Genomic DNA, 13,259 nt, shown 5'->3' on the forward strand with positions numbered 1-13,259 from the left:
TCATGTTAGTTTGCACAGAAGAAACTGCACTTGGAGTTAGTAAACTCCTTATTTTGTCTTATTCAGTCCTGACCTGGACTTTTTAGTAGAAATCCTTCAAATTCATATTTCTAAGTCTCTGCTAGTTGCAAGGATAAAAAAGTACTAGAGCTCATTAAGTTTTCAAAATATTATCAGCATATAATCACTGTGAAACAGAATGTGCATGTTTTAATCAGTGACATTTCTCCTGGTTGGTTCTTACCAGGAGTAACCCTGTTTGTAAATTCACACCAAATCATAAATCCAAAGAAAACCTTTCATATATCACAAGGAACTATCATCAACTCACTGAGTTTGACACGAGAAAGCAAACATTCTTTGACTGCTTTCTTATGCTCACTAGTTCTATCTAATGGTTATGGTTCAGAAGTAAACGAAGTAGGCAACTGAGAACAGGTAAACTGGATCAGACTATTTTTTTGCCTCTCTTGGAAATTGAAATTTCAGACTTTTTAACAGGAAGTGAAGAAATATGCAAGCTTTTTTACTCTCCTAAACAACATTTTGTTTTTGCACATACTGATCCACAAGAAATTGCAGCCTCCTTTACAGCTGCCTGCACAGTGCTAGAGACAGAGGAGATAGTCATCCTGTTTCATTACAATTACTTCCAAAGGTATTCTTATTTGTATCATATTTGTGATGTTAGGCTGGTCTCTAAGCTGTTCAAACTCCCTTATCTCCTTGTCAGCAGCTTAAGTACTTCTGCTGGAGGAATGGACCTTGCTGCTAAATCAAAGCATATTCATTCACGTTTTTTCAGCCCTGTGGCACACAGTGCTGTCTCAGCTGATTTGGAGGATTACCATTTGCATGGGTCCTTTTCCTCACAGACAATATTGCTCAGATACAGCCCTAGGAAGGGAATTTATCAGCAATCCTCTGATCCAGTGTAGTGGGTTGACCCTGGATGGATTCTACGAGCCCACTAAAGCCTTTCTCTCACTCCCCTCTGCAGCTGTACATGGGAAAGAAAAAACAAAAAAGGGTTCATGGGTTGAGATGAGGACTGGGAGAGAGATCCCTCACCAGATACCATCAGGGGCAAAACAGGCTCTAATTAGAGATATTAATTGACTTTGTTACTAACAAAACAGGATGATGAGAAGTAAAATTAAACCTTAAAAACACCTCCCTCACACCTCTCCCTCTTTCCCAGCTCTACCTCCTGCCCCCAGTGGTGCAAGGAGGCAGGGAATGGGGGTTATGGTCAGTTCTTCACCCGTGGCTTCTCCTGCTGCTCAGGGAGAGGAGTCACTCCCTTGCTGCATGGGGAGTCCCTCCCGCAGGAGACAGTTCTCCATGAACTTCTCCAATGTGAGTCCATCCCATGGGCAACAGTCCTCCCAAAACTGCTGCAATGCCCTTGCTGGCTGCAGAGCTGTTCCTCTCACACCTTCTTACCCCGCTGTTCTCTGGCCACAACTGCTCAATAACTTTTTTATCTCTTCCCAAATCTGTTCTCCCAGAGGTGTTGCCACCATTTCAAACTGACCAGCCCTGGCCAGCAGCACATCTGTCTTTGGAGCTGCCAGGATTGGCTCTGCTGGACACGGAGGAAGCTTCCAGCAGCTGCTCACAGAAGCCACCCCTGCAGCCCCCGCCCTGCCAAAGCTTGGCCATGCAAAGCCAATAAATCCAGAACAGAAAAGCCTGAACAATACAAAAGCACTTCCTCATGAGTGCAGTACTGGGGAAAGAACCAGTACCGTTACCTATCACTGGGCTTTTCAAATGACAATGACAAAGCTGTGCAGAACAAATGTTTATGGTGGAATTTCTAAAATCTCTGCATTGAGCCAACTGGCTCTGCATTAAGCCAATTTTTCTTCCAAAAAGTTATGCATTTTATTGCCAACTCTAAAAGAAGAGAGCAACACTGCAGGCAGAGGCTGTAGAATAACGTTGTTATTGCTCCTACCAATCGTGTTCTGTGGCAAGGCCCTACAGTGCTGTCTTTCTCTGGAGCTCTGGAGGGTCACAGATATGCACAGAATGCCTTCCAAATTTGCCATGGATATCCTGGATGCCGTGCTGCTTGTGAAAGATACTCCACTGCCATCTGGCAAGAAGTCTGAGGTTTTTAAATCAGCATTTACTTCAAGATGTGATGAAGACAAAGACAAAATTTAACAACAAAAAAAAGCTGCTTAATAAGATTTATTTGTATTCTTTTAAGCAAGGGTATATATTTTGCTTTAGTGGGGAGAGATTGATAGAAAGGATTTCTATAGAAAGGTTTTTTCTCACTAGAAGAAATTATTTTTTTAAATTTGTGACTGATTTAAAGGACACAGGTTGCAGATACTTTAATTTCAGCTTGCTGATTACACTTCTTATGCAGATTGTGAGGATTAGAAGAAATCATTTCGTGAAAATGAGATTTAAAATAATATTAATGAGACCAGCTATTCAGTAACTGCAAAAATTTTGTCAGTCATTCTCTAAATATCACATTTTCCTTAATTATATCTCACACTGCAGGGCTCCAGCCACCATTAAATAGAAATGGGAATGTAACAGATGACAATAGATATTCCAAAGTTCTTTGAGGTGGAGGAATCCATGGAAAGACAAGGAGCTTTGTCTTATATGAGAGCAAACATTCTTCACTCGAGAAAGGATATAAACATGGAAGGAATAGGGACACACTCTCCTCCATGCTCCAGGACAGGAAAAGATCAACAGGACAAGAAGGAGCAGCCTGGAACCGCAGCATGGAAACTGCAGGTGGACATCAGGCAGTGCCTCTGCTCTCCAAAGAGCTGAAGGGCTGGAAGAGAGCAGCAGCTGAGCCTGAGGAGTCTCTGTGGTCCCACCACAGAATCCACTTTTTTCCATCAGCAAATCTATCATTGTACCTGCAGTAACAGTTGGCAAAAAGACTGGCAAGAAGATCCCAAAGATATTATAAATCTGACTGGTTTTATGGGGGAAAAGGGTCAAATAGAGTCCCTGTAGTAAGAGAAAATCTACTAGTACATAGCAAGACCCAGAAACAGAAACCATTGGAAGTTCTCTTTACCTGTTTTCATGCTACTGTACTTTGCATTTCTGCTGGATTTGGTTTAGGGTACAGTCTTTCAAAGAAAGGCTTCCTGAGCTTTCATAAAGGCTTTTCCTGTAAATTTTGTTATGACTTCAGAATTAAAGCATGGCATGAAAGCTACATGGGATGGCTCCCTGTGAAAGCGGCAACAGGCATCCTTTGAACTGTTTTTTAATGTGCAGTGCCCTTGCTGCCTTTGTCACTGCACCCAAAGTTGTTTTCCTGTAATTCCTTAACTCTTCCCCTGTCACCTGTATTTCATTCACTTTTGGATATACACGTGTACCATATCCATGTCTATATATATATGTTAATGCATCTTTGCACACACATGTATTTACATCCAGGGGTAGAAGGGTTCATAGATGCCCACAACATTTGTTGGCCCACACCCCCACAGCTTTTGAACCAGTTGCCCAGGGTAGATTGGCCAAGCAAGCCTGACTGTAAAAGATAAAGTTTCTAAATATAATATTTCTACAATATTATGTGAAAATTAGTAGCCTAATAGAAGACTTCCAGTAAAAGAAAGGCTAAGGGTGCACAAATGTTTATCAGGTTCCAGAAAATCATTTAGGATAAATGCCTATAACCATGGAAAACCTTCAGCTGGATGCCAATGAACTCAACCATGAGATAAAATCCCCTAGAAACCACACTTTGGTGGTTCTGCTGCTCACAGCAGTACTTGTTTCATTGTCTACTTTACAATATTTAATTTTTTTTCTACTTAATAAATGATCTCATTGTCTTTTTCTGGCTGTGTCTCTAGGAACTGACTTGTTTTTTCAAAATTTGCTTACCTTTTCCTACACATATGTAGGAAAAAGAACTTTAATAACAAAAGTATACCTTTTTCTTGAAGGTGCCATAAAGCCAAAGATTGTTTCAATTTCCTGATGATCAGACTAAAGCAGTGCTCTTCCAACAGGCAGCAGTCCTAAAGGCCAGCTGAAGAGTGTAGTGTGCCTTTTCTACACATTGCCTGAAAATCCTCCCACTCCATGATCATGCCTTCCAGCTTGAGCAGAGAAAGATTATTGAGTTTCGGCACAAAGGTGAGTAAAGTCATATTAAAAGTCAGCTGGTGTAGCAACTGAGACAACAGTAGGTTCTCAAAATAGATAATTTTATCTTTTCTTGATATGGTTTTAGTTAATTTTCAGTTTTTGAAATAGTTATAAGGGTATCAAACTAGATCCTGGAGCTTCTTTTGCAAGTAGTTCTACTTAAATCAGAGCATTTCCATGGAGTCATTTATTCAGTTCAGCCAGATCAGATCCTGATCAGGCCTCTACTGAAAACAGGCTCAGAAGCTGCAGAATTTAATGCATTCAGAGTATCAGGGTCAGAAAAATGTGTATTGCTATTCACTGTTGTTGATATGATAAATGAATGCAATGAAGTTCCTGAATGTTTAGGGACAGGGTTTTAAGTTAAACATTTTTCTTTTTACTTAGATATTGAGAAAAGCAACTAAAAATAAAGGCAGGTGACATATGGCTTTTTTTCTGTCATTTAAAAAAAATTAAAATTTACATGCATTTATATAGACACGTATCATATTGTATTTTTAAAATAATCACGTACGCCCTAATTTAAATTAGACTTTCATTTGCTAAACACTTTTGAGAAGCCACAAGCAGTCAAATAGTCAGGAAAAACACCTGGAAGATGAGCTTTACTGATTAGAGGATTAAGGAAGAGTTGAATTGCTCCCTTTGTGAAATAACAGCCTTGGTTCTCTAAAAACACAGATTGCTGTTTGCTACTAATGGGTGCCTTGTGTAGCATTACAGCAAATTGCTTTCCTTGATGGCATAAACTGAATACACAGCAAACACGAGCACTTAGTTAAAATGTTAGCACATCCAGAGTAGCTAAAGGAAAATAACTGTTTTCCAGAGCAAGGTTTTGGATGATCAAAACTGAAGGATTTCTGTTTTAGGGGACTTGTGTCATCTAAAACAAGAAGCAGCCCCAGGTTTTCTATGGCCACGCTGATTGCACAGTGGCAGGAGGAACTGAACCCTTGTCAGGATCAGTCTGCCCCAGGGGAAGTCCAGGCAGCTCCAGCCTTTGCCTGAGCTTGGCTTTTCAGGTTTTCATAATATGCTTCTTCGCAAGGATGTCTCTAGATGCTGTTGATATAGTTTGTGTTTGTCATTTGTTTCAAATAAGAAAGGCAATCTTTCACAAACTCGCAAGAAAAAAAGATCAGTTTTTCTTACTGTGCATCTCAATATAAACAAACACAAGCAAGGCTGTGCATAAAAACATCACAACAGCTTCTCAGATCTCAGGTTTTATTTATAAAGTATGTGACAGAACACTGTAGCTGTCCTACTGCAAATAATTTAAATAAAAAGAGATGCAGAACATATTTGGAATCTTCCAGTGAAAAATAGAACATATTTTGTCACCTTGGAATGGATTAAGTAAGATCCAGATAGTTCACCTCTCTCTGCAAATTTGTTTCCTAATGGAAGTGACACAGATTAAAACTCTTTCAAAGAATAAATCATCATCACTCTGGTAGATAGAACAACAGTGCAAAAATTTATTTTATAATCCGGGCCTACAATTTATTCCAAAATGTCCTGGGGTGACGTTGTGAGGTTTGTATCCCCAGTTGTCTGTCGGGTCTCTGTTGGATATTGGCCTGTGTGCCTTTGGTGTTGGGTCTGGGAGCAGGGGGAAGGGAGAGGCGAGCGGTTTGTTTTCAGAAACTTTCCTCCCAAAAATCTGCCTTAAACTTTTACAACAATGTATGCAGTACTCTGCCTTGATGGCCAACAATAAAACAACCAAGACTTCTCAGTCCATCCCCTCTGGATAGAGTTCTGCAGCCAAGCATGTTCACAGCCTCACACCTAGTAGCCAGTTTCCCCTTAATTAATTTACAGACCAAATAATTTTCTCAAATATTAGGACAGTGCTAGAGCATTTGACAGATGTGTTTTGGGTTTTTTCAGGATTCCACTTGGGCTTAAGGACCAAAATATGAAAATATTTCTATCAATTGATCTCACTTTGTTTAAAAAGATCCTTCTTCCCTGACCACTCCTTTAGATTTTGGTAATGAAACCATTAAACCATTACTATCCTAGCCTTCCCTGCCAGCTCCCTCAGCAGTAATTAATCTCCACTGACTGAGGAGCGTAAAAATGCTTTTATCACCATTTCCCCCCTGCATTATAATGATAGTATAGAAGGAGAAAAAAAAAAAAAAAAGGCACCAGAGAACATCTTTAGGTAGGGAAGATTTCATGTGAGAACTTCTATATCCAGTTCAATGTTAGGTCTTCTTATCTGGCAGTATTTAGAGAGAGAAAAAAAATAAATCTTGGTTTCTGTAGTTCCCTGTAAAGTGTGAGGTTGTAACTCTCAGAAGTTACTTGGAGCCATAGAAGAATTTGCAGCATCTTCTCTGGAGACAAATGCTTTAACTCAGTGATATTTGTTTGTTTAAGAGAACTTACATGAGTGGTACAATAAGTACTTTTCCCCCTACGCTATTACCTTCAGCATAGAAACATTTCCTCAAAGTCTGGTCTACAATGCAAAGGCTTATTGCCAGAAACCTTCTTTTGTCACAAATCTATAAACACAAAAATAATGACAGCCAGCAAAGCCTAGTTTTTGTCTTGTCCAAATCAAATCTACTTTCCCAAACAGCAGAATTCTCTCAGCCAACACACAATCACTAAATACCCTGCTGACAGAGTGACATTGTCTCGAGTGTTATTTTAGAAACATGTCCAGCTTCTATTTGCAGCCAGAGTCAACCTTCTGAATCCCATCTCAGAGGAGCTTTCAAACAACTCCAGCACTAATTTCTAATACATCGAATATAACAACATTCATCAGTTGTCGAGGAATAATTCACATCAAAAATCAGGTGGCATTTCCGTTCAAGTAATTTTGTAACTAATTTCAAAAAGTTTCAAACAGTGGATGGCACCTCTTCCAGTTACAAACTCATCCAATGAGCCTGGATTTTGTCAGCAAAACAGACAAGTGTGCACAGAACAGAGTAAAATCCTCAAATCTGTTATATTTGGGGGTTTTGTAATGGGTGTAGTGCAGCCTTTTGACACAGAAAAAGGTATCACAAAGGAAAAAAAGCCGTGTTGGTCGATTTGATGCCAGGAACTGTTCCCATGCCATTGTCCACCCACAAATATTTTTGTTGAAGAACTGCTTAACCAAAATTGAGGGAATTTTTCATTGAAAGACTGGAGTTAAAAGGCATCAGTAAAAATCGAAATAATTTTATTTACTGCTGGAGAAGACATTAAAACTATTGTTTAGAAATATGTGATAAATATTCTTCCCCAGACAGATTTACTACAAAACCAGTTTGGGGATTTTGTGCCCAGACATCAGAGAGGAAAAAGAAATGAAGATGAACAGAATCAAGGCGCCATCGAGTGGTGAATCTTGTACTCACACTGCCCTTCTCCTCTCAAACCAAAAATAATTATTGTCATTTCATATCTCAGTGGTAAATTGAATAACATCCTTGTCATTTCTTTTTAAGAACAAAACTGTTAAGATAATTCGTGTACTCATAACCCTTCACAGCTTTCCAAGTACTTTTACTTTGGGGGGATGAAATTCCAACAACATACTGGCTACACGTTTTTAAAACTCCTGAGTTTTAATCTGGAAATAATTCATAAAGGATATAAAAGTATGTAATGGTTAGTACCACTGCCTGGAGGGAGGGGGAAGCTGACTGTATTACAGAATGGCAAGAACAGCAGCATAATAGTTGAACCAGAAACCTCCAGGATTAAAAGCTTGAACTTTTTTAGTTTAAACTGAGACTCTGTACTGATCCTCATTCATCAACAGATTTTATACTTAATCTTTGGGAATGAATGTGTCAAGAAGATCTGAATGCTGCAAATCCTATGTCAGGTTCTATTTATGTAATATACTGACCAAGGATTGAAAAAGAGATATTCAAAGCTAAAAGAATTCATTGCTACAGTCTGAGTTTAGAAATTCAGCAATGGACAGAGATTGTTGAGATAACTTGCAGTCTTCAGACTACACGAAGAAGGTACACAGCACACACCAATATTATTTAATTATATATGTATATGACTGTGTCTCTGAAAAAAGTAATGATTCAGGTTCTACTAGAAATGGGAAAACAAAACAGTGCTTGTATAAGACTTGTACCTATAAATATATTGTTACATTTGCCTCTGGCAGTATGTTATTTATGTGTGATTATTGTAAAAGAGCAAGGATAAAATTTAATATAGCTTTCATCATGGCCTACTCTCCTACATAAACAACTTGTTACTGGGTTATTGTGAAGAAAAAGCTTTCGAAACAAAGACACATATTCAGTGGTGCAGAAATGCCACAGAATCCTGTGTGCTTCTGGTTTCCTGAACACAGTGCAAACTCATAAACCATGTAACTATGCAGCTCCAGTCATAAATACAGAGGGATTTGACCCTTCCTAGAGAAACAGCTACATATTACACTGCTATAAAGAAATTTTTAAATAATAATAGATTTTTTTAAAAAGTTCCAAACCTGTTGACAAAGTCATCTTCCATTTGACAGGCATTTCTTGAGAGAATAGTGTTGGATTATGGTCACATTTGGGGCCTCTAGAAGGTTCTTCTGACACCCTGTGTAAATTACTCTGCCCTGAAACCAAGACACAGCACCAGGGTTTGGTTTTCTATGCCTAGCACACCACAAAGCTGACCTGCATTTGAGCCCATGGGGAAACAACTGCTATCAAATGATAAAGACAAAAGATTTTGTGCATAAGCAGCGGGATCTTAGTGACGACCGTGACATCTGTGCTTTAAACCAAATCCTCTTTCCTTTGTTTGTTGACAAAATGCACAAGTGGAAGGTACTGTCTAGTATCACTTCACTGCTACAAAAGCAGTTTTAACATCATTGCTATTCCTCTGAGACAGACACCAGTGTAGGCTGTTTAGACAGGATATTGAGATGCTTGGATTCTGGATTGTTCTGGACGTTGTACAGACTTTGCAGTAGGAGCTGAAGCCTCACCTCTGCATCTGAAAAACACAAAACTGCCAGATCAAGAGAAAACAACCAACTTCTGTCCTTCACAAGCCACAGTCAATTATGAAAGTCTGGCCACGAACTTTTCATGTTGACTCAGTGTCCATAGAGCTGCTCTTAATTTTCCTTTTATTACCACTTTGTATCTGGATAAAAAAAATATCTCTATGCCAATTTTGTCTAACTTGAATCAAAAACAAACACAGTGTTCTCAGTTTTCCAGGGTGCTGGCAACCCATGCTATTCAATAAGCAATTTTTGCAAGCTTATGGTAAATCTTAATGCTGAATCATTTCCCAAGAATGCTCCAACTCCGTAGTCAGCAGCAATCAATTAATAATATATAACAGCAAATAAAAATGGAAATCACAGAATCTCTCTGTCCTGAAATCAATGTCATTACGGAAATTTTTAAGTAGCTACTGAACTGATACTCCTCAGACAAGAAATCGTTTTATAGGTTTTCTAGTTCATGTTATCTCAAGACTATATTCAGGGAAAACTAAACTGCTCACTGAATCAGATCTTAGGAACAGTTTGGCAGGTTTGAAGATGAGCAGAGAAAATGGAATAAGTTTATCTGAAGCCTCAAAACTCCACAAAAGAACATTAGCACCAACATTCGACTATAGTGGAAGGCACAGTAAATCTGATAAAGAAAGAAATTACAAGCTCCAAACTTGGAATACCTGGGAGGATATAAACTGCTGCCTTCTGAACCACTTCTGTGGTTTAAGGCCTTTTGCCACCAATCTTAATGGAAATGGAATCATGCCAGAATTGGAACTGTGGCCTCCAGAAAATAAAACAAGAAGCAAGTGTTAATAAATCAGGAGCACTAAGAGGTCAATCAGGACGGTTTTTGCTAAGTGATTACATGAATAACATAAAGATAGAACTTATCTAATGAATCAAATGTGCCCAAAGAAGCTGTAGCACAGGATGTCAAGAACTGGAGTCTTTATATTATGTACAACACTTTGGTCTCTCTCACTGACAACCTTTTTTTTCTCAGAGTCATCTGTTTAAAGACATCTCTCTCCTTGTTATTAGCATGTGGGTATCACATACTATGGTGCTACCACAATTAAGGCTTTGCATTTTCTCTTTAAACAAAGTCCATATCAGATGCTGCTGAAAGTATTGCTGATTATGCTGCTGATTTTAAAGAAGGTGGTACTTGTGCTCACTTAAAACCTTTTAAAAATAGTAAACCTTTCTACTGAAATTTGAAAACAGTCTGAAATAGGTTATCCTGTGGAGACGAAGACACCTAGCACAAAACATCCACATCCACATGGCTGAAGTTTGGCAGAATTGTGAGTTGGAAAGGCAGGTCTGTAATGAAAGTGTCAGGCAATACTATTTCAGATGACACCAAATAAAAAACTTCCAATCCCTCCTTTACTTACTGCAGTATCTCATTCCTCTGTATGCACCACATACATGATTGTATTTGAAGGAAAAACCATTTTTGGCAACAATCATTTTATGCACCATCAGGCTGCTACTGGCAGATTGCAGGTTTTGGAGGGGATGGGATTATATTTTTTCTAATCTGAACTCTAGCCTTTTGACAGTTCTTATTTCTCTACTGGCATTTTAATTCCTCATTATTTTAGTCAGGTTAATATTTGGTACACGGATCAGGATTGTATCCAAGGCTGGGATGTTTCCAAGGGAGTAAGAGACAGGCTGGGCACCTCAGACTAAAGGAGACAAAGTGCATTCTGCACCACTGCTGTGTCCCTGAGTCACCACAGAATGAAATTATAACAAGGGAGGTTTTAATTGAGATTTACAGTGGGGTTTGTCTCACAGCTCTGCCACCTACATAGCAATAAAACCTTCCCTTTAAACCCACCATGTTCCATCAATCTTCACTGTCTGCCAAGTTAAGGCTGCAAAGAGTTTCGCTTCAGTTCACTGCCCTGCAAGTATTAACTCCTGGCAATCAGCAGCACAGCACATTAATTTCACATGTAAAATAAACACTTCACAATACTGTAGTGCTGACCTGAAGAGGTAAGGGCCCCTGTTTCTCCTAAAAGCAAGGACCTTACGAAAACAATACAACACTTCAGGTTACAGGGTAGCTCACAGACACTTAGGGAATTGGTAAACCATCAAAAGCAACTCAGTTAGTCAAGCCCCAAGGCACTGGGGAGCTGAGCCCAAGGTGAAATATCACGATCCCAGGAGGTGCCACAGAACCCCGTGAGAACCAGCAGTGCCTGAGGCCTGGAGAAAGAATTTGCCTCGTGGGCAGATCAATCAGGGCAAAGAAACCCTGGACCCCAGGACTGAGCCGCCTACTGCAGCAAACAGCACCACATGTTATATTTATTGCATATAATTAATACATGTCATATAAATACATTACATTTGTTTATTTTATATATATTATTATATTAATAATAAATTATGTTTATTATTTATTTTTAGGTATGGCACTACCTGACAGCATTATAGGAATTTTCACACATACAGGATGTGCCACATAGAGATAACTCCTATTTCCAGACATCTGGTCTTTACTTGGGAGAAAAAGAAAATGGACTGGTATTTCATTGTTAAAACACCAGGTAAAATTCATTTGGTACGCTAAGGATAAACTATAGGTGCTTGTGATTGATGTCCCAAACTGCTTTAATATTGTAAATAATGGTACTATACTTTTCTTTTTTACACGTAAAATGCTATGTCCTACTTCCAAAAAAGTTTTATTGCCAAACAAAAACTGCCAATAATTTTATAGCCAAAAGAATTGAAGCTGAAATCACAGAAAAGTAAGGTTGAGTGGACTGGCTCTCCTGAGAGACAATTATTTGGGTAATAAAAAAGATCTTTTTTAAATGCTTTTCATTGAGAACTTTCAAGAGATTTACAAGTAGCTTTGCACCTACAAGAAAAGTGTCCTGCAACATCCTCTAACCAGTTCCTCTATTATACACTTATAGACACACTTATATTGGCTGTGTTCCTAACAAGAAGGTAGTCGTGGTAGTTGTGGAATGGCCATTCACACTGCACTGAAAATATTCTGTACAGCTTTATTCTGATTTTTGAAGGAAGCCAGGCCTGCAGTTGCACTCTTCTCATCTGCAGCCATCTCATCATTTTCCAGCATCATCATCTCCTCTCCCCTTTCCATGTCTGCAGTCTATCTGGTAAGATATCTGGTAAGATATCTGGTAGCTACAGGCGACAGGCCAACTCAGGTCTGAGCCCTTCCTCCAGAGTAAAGAAAATGTCCCATTTCTTCCGGGCCTGGGAGGAAAGAGCCGAATGCCCAGCCCACGTGTGCTGCTCCAGGTGAGCTGCAGCAGATGTTACTGCAGAGCCAAGCAGGCAGAGGTGAGAAAGGGGCACTGAGGAACTTCAGGGCAAGGCCCACAAGGAACAGAGTTACCTCTCTTTCACTGCTCTGCAATAAAACACTGAGTTGAGGGGTTTTTTATCTGAAAAATATCTTTCAGTAAACAAGCATAGGAATAGCTGTTGAGTTACACAAAAAGCCTGAAGCAAAGATTTTGTTCTCATGTAATCGCTGTACTGAAAGGCTTCTCAGAGACACACCATGGCTGTTTTGTATGCAGCCCCTGGTGAAACAGTGGCCAGTACAGGATACACAGGAAACCACATGAAAGGCAAACAAATATATAATATATTCCCTCTGTACAGCCATTTAATTTCCACAATGGATCATGGTTTGGACTCAGAACTCATAACCAACTGGTAAACTTGCTTGTGAGGGATATTTCTTATTTTGAATTTAATTGTTTTTTTTCATTTCTTCTTTTCTCCTGTAAGGTCAGTCTTGGCTTATACCCTGTGCTTTTTCACTCTCCCCCTTAGCTTTTCTATTACTACAACTTCCCAGGAGAAGCTAACAGCAAAATAATCTCTTCATTTCTCTGCTGTTATTTTCTTGACTAACAATCTCTACACATTCATCTTTCCCTTACTTTGCTGATCATCTTTAATTGCCCTGTAATAGCCTCATCTCTCTCTGGACAGGACTTCATTGAGTTTTTCAAGGAAAAACACACAGCGTGTGCTGTCTATCCCCCACTACCTACATTCTCTATTATGGTCA

The sequence above is a fragment of the Chamaea fasciata genome, unplaced genomic scaffold (assembly GCF_029207755.1).
Source record: "Chamaea fasciata isolate MVZ Bird 193981 ecotype frontalis unplaced genomic scaffold, bChaFas1.0.hap1 SCAF_11, whole genome shotgun sequence".
NCBI classification, from domain to species: Eukaryota; Metazoa; Chordata; class Aves; order Passeriformes; family Sylviidae; genus Chamaea; species Chamaea fasciata.